We start from the raw sequence: 7,467 nt of genomic DNA, 5'->3' as shown, positions 1-7,467 counted from the left end.
CCTAGATCTATTCCCGCGGAGCCAAAGTCATTTTGATGCAATACATTCCTATTTGCAAACCAAACATAGTATCAATGGAAATACGTTAACAAAAATACACTATTCTGACAAAATCTTGTAGGTCCAAAATACAATTAAGTATTTTAACTACTTTTCAGGGCTTTTTATCAATTCTGCGTATGATAAATGTTAGTTATGCTTGGTGTGATTGTTTCTCTATAAGGTATGTTTTGCATCTCAATGACTTTGGCTTTAGCGGATAGTGATTGTGAGTCATCAAATAGCAGGCCTGGCTTGACTAGAGTTGATACCGTTTTGCAGTCTTCTATGTGGAACCTTTTTAATATGGTCTCAATGTACTTTTCTCTCAATGTCTTCTTTAAATTCACTAATGGGCTCTGTAGTTTCACAAGCAATTAACATGTTGTTAACTGACACTGCAACTACTAGGCTGTTGGTGTTGCTATGTTTGATGAAAAGAGTGTGGTTGTGTTGTGACTTCAGGAATCCCAGGGTGGTAAACATCTTGGTGAGTCTTGTGTACCACTGTTTTCCTGACTGTTTTAAATCATAGAGACCAATGTTTAGCTTGTATACTAGCCCTTGCTGTTCGGGTTTCAGGTAGTTTGGTGGAGGATACATATATATATCCTCATCTAGTGTTGCATTAAGGTATGCACTCTTAATGTCTAATTGGTGAGTTTCCCAGCCATTTGCTTTGGCATGTGTAAGAATGAGGCAGTTGGTGGTCATGCAAAACTATAGCTGAGTATGTCTCATTGTAGTCTACACCATTTATTTGTGTGCTGCCATTTGCTACTAATTGAATTTTGAATTTTAGGATCCCATTGTTGGGTCCATGTTTGATTCAAGGCACATAGTGGTGGTTTATTATATTTGCGTGCAGTGGGGGTTTGACAAGGTCCCAGGTGCGCAGGTTTTTATTTGTTTTCACTCTTCTTATATGGCCTTTAGCCAATTTTTCTCTCTCTATATGGTCCCTTTAGCACCTCGGTTATTGTCAGATTGTTGCTAGCAGTTTCAGTGTCTGCTACTGTGGCAGCGCTGTTGCTGTTATTCGCCATCTGAGTCAGCTGACTTCTTGATGGCAGATGCAGCTGTGATCTGGCCTTCATGTAGATTTTTGGTTCACCACATTTTGGTTGTTCTGCAAGTGTATGCTCTTGTTCTGCTACCTGCAGAGGTTCAAGGAGAGCCTGAGAAGGCAGTTTGAGATGGCTTTGAGGTGGTTGGACAATGGGATTGGGATAGGTGGTAATAGGATGGATTGGTCAGGCTAGAGGTCATTTAGAGGAGAGTATGAGCAAACAGCTGCTGGTAAGTTGTTGACATTTTTGCTTTTGTGAGTTGCTGATTTGATCGGTTTGTTTGTAAAGTCAACTGTTGGTTCATTAAATATACAGCTGACATCATTTTTGGCAGTTTTGGATAGGGTAAAGTTTTCCTGTGGATTAAAAATAATGTCGCATTCAACGCTTATGGTATGTCATTCTGGCCAGTATATTTTGTGCCCTTTTGATGCATCATCAAATCCAATCCATTTACCAGCCTTTGCATGTGGGTCTAGTTTGCCTGTGTTGATATTTTTGATGTGTGCTGTGCATCCAAATTTGTGAGTATTGGAAAAATTTAATATGCAGCTGTGGATTACTTCATATGGCATAGTACCTTGGTAGGGGCTTGGTTTTGGATCCAGACAGTGTGCCTAATAGCTTTGCTCCACAGGAATTTAGGCATATTTGCACCAAACAACATTACGCAAGCACATTTAATGAGTATGCAATTGAGGCATTCTGATACGCGGTTCTGCTGGGGTGAGTCATGGGTTGCTAATCCCCTGATGGTGCTTTATTTTTGCAGATGTTCATCAAAATTGAGGCTTGTCTATTTGCCTCCATGATCAGACCTCAAGATTTTAATTCTGGTATAATCCTTTTGTGTATCCAGCCAGGCTTCAAAGTTCTTGTACATCTGTAGGACCTCATCCTTTTTTGTGAGTAAGTGTACATGTGTTTCTCAGCTATAGTCATCCATGAAAGTTAATGACAAAACCGGATAAACCCGGTCTCTGCCAAAGCAGCCATTGTTCTCCATGGAGCATAGCCACCACTCCATGGAGTCGCCATTGTTCTCCTAGGAGCACAATTGGAGTCATTATACTGTAGCGAGTAGCACCTCCGACTATAAGTAGTACGGGGCTTAGTATAGAAATAACTCAGTCGTTTCTATAGCCTCTTGGGCAGCGGCTGAGGTATGTTACATTACATTTATTAGAGATCACCTTAAACTAACATCAATTGTAGTTTCACATAGATTTATTAGTTAACATGTATCATTATGCTTTCATGTCTTGGATAATAGCAGGACCCCAGAGATCCAAATGAATCCTTTCCCCATACTTTTTGGCTTGAGTATAACCAATTTTTGGGAAAGGTTTCCTAGTAGCCTTTGCTTTTACACAGGTCTCACAGAAGGCTATAGCTTCAGAATTGTCAATAGTAACTCCTTCGGTTAGGCCTGAATCTATGAGATGGTTCAGTAATTTGTGGGCTACATGACCCATGTATTGGTGTAGATCATTTATGGTTATTGTGGTTGCAAGGTATGCTCCCCTTTTGTGGTTTTTGCTAATGCCTCCACCTATATGGACAGTGTATCCTGCCTTGTCCATGTGACTAGCAGATATTAGCGTTGAAGCCATTGTAGGACAGTGTAGTGTGTCTTTTAGTATGACACAAGAGCACTTGTCCCCATTTGGTAGATTGACAGTGACACCACCCTTGCCTTGGGTGTACATAATATCACTGTTCGCTGCATTTATGGGTATAGGATTGATTGGAGTGTATAGTTGTAATCTTTGATAATCTGGGCAGAAGTGGTCTGTTGCATCACAATCAATAATGACTTCATTTGCGCTATTGTGAGCTTCAGCTTTGTTTGCTGAAGCTGTAGCATATGGAAAGTGAGAGTGATCAGCTTGTAAATAAATATAGAATGGGAATCTAGCAACTGCCGTGCCTGGTTGCTTACTGCTTTAGGGCCAATTCCCACCTCGTGTAGTATCAAATCCTTTGGGGCTGGCTGCAGTTGTGCAGAGCATCAAGCTCACTTTTTAAGCATTCAACCACCACAGTTGTTCAATCTTCCATCTATGTAAGTCCATCAGATACTTCTGTTCAACCATACTAAAGTAACCAGTAGGATCATTAATTCTACCACTGGGCTCATGATCAAGGCTTAGGCTTGCCGACACCAGGAAAAACCCTTTCGCTATATAGTGCTATATAGCCACCACCTATATATATAAATGCATTCATAGAAAGTATAGTACTATCAGTGCAAGCATAGCTCTTATAGCTCTTATAGCACAGTAGTAGGCAAAAATTTAACCAAGGGGAGAAGTGTCTATAATTCCCTCAAACTCTGGATTAATCTAATAAACTTGTTCAATAATAGAAAGAGGCCAAAAGTGTTTGGAGTTAAGTATATTATTATAGGCAAGGTACTATAAGTGCTTTTATAGCCTATAGCAGCCTATATAGCTCCTATAGCTGCAAAGGTCATAGTTATAATATAGTTCAAGGTGCTTGAAAGGGCTAATAAATCATACAGTATTAATCAATTATGTAGTCTGTAGTAGTGAAATAGTAGTTTGTATCTTTGATATATATATAAAAAGGAACAATGATTTATCCAAATATAAGTGGTGACAATGAGTAAAAAAATAACTAAGTCCATGAAAGGTCAATATATAACACCTGTATGATACATTTTATAAGCTCTCATGGTGTAGTGGATAAATGTGATGTGTGGCTATAGGTTGCTTAGTCACCTAAAAGCTGACTAGCAGATTGAGAGTTTAAATACTGTCTGTGTTAATGTTTTTTTATCAGCCACACAACAATTTCCAACATGAGCTATATGAGGCTCTATAGATGGCAGAGGTTCTATAATAGGTTTGACTATTATAACAGCTTTATGAGTACTTATAGTGCTATAGAGCTCTATATAGCTACCCCCATTTATCCTAATGGACTTTACCATTGATCTGTTTTGCCAAGAGGCTCGTCAATTGTTTCCCACCATAGAGTGACCCAAACTTGCATACCCATGATTTTGAGGATGTGCTAGATGCTAAGTTGATATGAGGGAACTATGTTGACCGTTAAATGGTGCGGAGGAGGGAGCACAAGTATATCAGCATTTTATCACTCTAATGACATTTTTTTTCAATCTCTAAATATGTTTGAACTTAAGACCATTGACTTTAACCCTAAGCTCTAAGCTAAGTCCAGGCACAATGCCTGACTTCTAATTGCTGTTGTTCCAACAGAAAAGAGATGGCCTCTGGTAAAAATGAGATTCGGCATCAACTGGGGCCTATGTAGATGTGGTGAGGGGCTCCAGCTCAAAGAATTCACAAAAGTGGTTGCATTGATGTTCTGACATGAATAATGCATGAGTCAAAAGGAGGTTTCCATCAGAAAATATTTGGCCAGTGTCTCTGCATGCATATTAGCCAGCAACAACAGAATGGTACAGTAGTGAAACATACAGAGAAGTGATTATTTGAGGGTCTGTAAGGAGTATCCGACCACCTATAATAGATACATTCAATTAGTTACAGTGAATATATTGTCGAGTTTAAAGCTTACCTTGAAAATCCACAATGAAAGCCATTTTATGTGTCTTATAATATTGAATATGCTGCGAAACTTTCCATCCTCTAACTCCTCAATAAATTCTTCAATCATGTATGTGTCATGGTTATTATTCTCTATAATAGTGAGTGCCAACTTGACAAAGTGCATTTGTGGGATGGCAAATGGTGGATTAGCATGTGACTCTAATCCTTCTGCAATGAAGTTATGTACAATGTGCATAAATGCTTCTGCCCAACGGAGACAGTTGATCTCGGCACTGAGTCTTGAAACTTGTGTACCATTTTCATATGGAATATGGGAAGAAGTTGACTTGCATTGGTACCAGCACTGCTTGATACAAGCCTGAGATGACATGCCAAAAATTAGAATGTTGGTATGACCAGATAGTGCTTGTTTGAATCCTCCATAGACAGCATGCGAATTAGGGTTGAAAATAAGGCTAAGGTGGATAGGTGGATTACTATCAACTATAGCATTGAATGAGGAAGGCCAGGAATCTAATCCACAGAAGTCTGTTAGAGAGACAATATAGACAAAGCATGCAAGAAACACAGCATTTATTGCCAGTAGCCTATATTAGCCATTAGTCTGTAGAATTAATGTTACACTTAAATATTGACTTAACTCCATGCTTTGAGGGACATCTTTGTACCTGCAGTGCACACCGCACATCATCAGCATTTGGTGATATTGTGGCTTGAGCTGTTCATGCTTGTTTTTTATGGGGACTTGGAGTCATTGGAGCTATTAGTGAAGTCCTATTAGATGACTTTGCAGAACCTAGGAGCTCATATGGCAACAAAAGCTACCAGGGTTTGTTGAGCATTTGGGTTTGGTTATGGCCATGAATTGAGACTAAGTTACAAAACCACTTAAGGCCGTGATACTCCTAAAATGGAAATACCCATTTGATCATCCATGGAGAACAACAAGATAAAACAGCAATATATGTTTGAGCAACTCCTTCTGCTTGCCCCACTACTTTTTGAGTCACAATGCCAATTTGATGAGCTAAATTCCCTTATAGCCCAAGCAACTAGTGCTGTTGCCCTCACCTTGATCAGTAATTCACTCAAAAAAACAGCACTTTCAACGCTCTAGTGACACTATATCCAAGAAAGTTCCTTCTTGTCTCAATTTTGTGATCTATTTATTCAAGTCATTGTAGATATTCCTAGGAGATGTTATACACATTCCCGGCTCCTCCACTATACACTATATTTTTTCAACTACTACTAGATACAGACTCTACTCCACCTGAGATTTACAACAATCCAAAGTTGTATCCATACTTTGCTGATGCTTTAGGTGCCATTGGCGGCACCCACATCAATAGTGCCTCGTCAAGCGCTGAAAGGCATCTATCCTGCAATTGCAAAGGTGGTTTATCGCAAAACTGCCTTGCACGTTGCTCATTTGACCTGTTGTTCTTCTACATCCTGACGGGCTGAGAAGGTTCAACTGCAGATGCAGCAGTATTTGATGATGCTAGGAGGCATAACTTTTGGATCCCCAAAAGCAAGTACTACCTTGCTAATGCAGGATTTGGCATCTGCAGCCAATTGCTTATTCCTTACCAAAAGGAACACTACCACCTTGCTGAATGGGGCTATGCTGCAGTCAGGTAAATCTGTAGTGTCATTTTTCATTTACATCTGGCTAACTTGTGTGCAGACCTAAGAACACACGGGAGCTGTTTAATTTGCATCATGTGCAGGCACACAATTGTGTGGAACATATCTTTGGTGTCCTGAAGAGAAGGTTCCAAATACTCACCTGCCCCCCAGACTTTTCTATGGACATCCAGTCACGAATTCCAGCAGCACTTGCAATGCTCCACAACTTCATTTGCATTCACAATCCAGATGAAATCAATGACTTACTCCCACCCAAAAATGGCAAGGAGAAAGAGTAGCATGTTTCATTATTGACTGGCGCTGTTGAACAAAGCTAAGAGGGTGGAAGTGAGATGTGGCAGGATTATCATTGTGAATTGTTGGCTAGAGGTATTGTAGCAAACTCAAACTAAAAGTAGCCCATGCACTTGAAAGTTTGATTAATGAAGAATAAACTTTCTTCCATAACATTGACAACGCTAAGGAGACAAGATAGCTAATAGCAATATAGGAAAAAAATATTCAGTGCTATCATACAACAGACATCCAGCAATGAAAGATGGCAACACTACAACCCAAGCTGCTTGTAAACCCAGGCCTTGTAAACACCTTCCTTTGCATCCGCAACCCTCAAATAATATTTGGCCCAGCGTGCATTTTCCTTGAAGAGGTCAATAATCACCACCATTTGCTTATCCTCAAGATAAGTTTTGAGTGCCAGGCAGTGGTTGATGGTGTTATCTACCATCTGCTGCATCTCTGCATTATGAGGTGCCCTTCTCTCATTATTTTTCAAGTTGATATACATTTGGGAAGTTGTGGCAGATAAAGCGGGTGCTTGGGATGCACCCATGATTTCTTGGACAGTGTAGAAATGCACTCTGAAATTGTGTGTTCTTCTGGTCATTGTCCAGTAAGCAAGTGTTCATGGGGGATAAGGTGTTATTTACAAGGCTGTAGGCCTCATGTTGGGTAGGACGCGTATGTGAACAAAAAGAGCTGGCATTAGGGGAGGGGGTTTTCTTTGATGGAGGGGTCTCAATAGAACCCATGTTAGAGGAAGGTTGTTTGCTTGAAGATTGCATAGACATGCTAATAGGAGGTAGTGTGGGGGCCATAGTACAATCACTAGTGTCATAGCTGGAAGTCCCAAACCATGGAATGGA

This window comes from Serpula lacrymans (genome assembly GCF_000218685.1).
Source record: "Serpula lacrymans var. lacrymans S7.9 unplaced genomic scaffold SERLAscaffold_3, whole genome shotgun sequence".
NCBI lineage: Eukaryota > Fungi > Basidiomycota > Agaricomycetes > Boletales > Serpulaceae > Serpula > Serpula lacrymans.
This window is presented reverse-complemented; position numbering follows the sequence as displayed.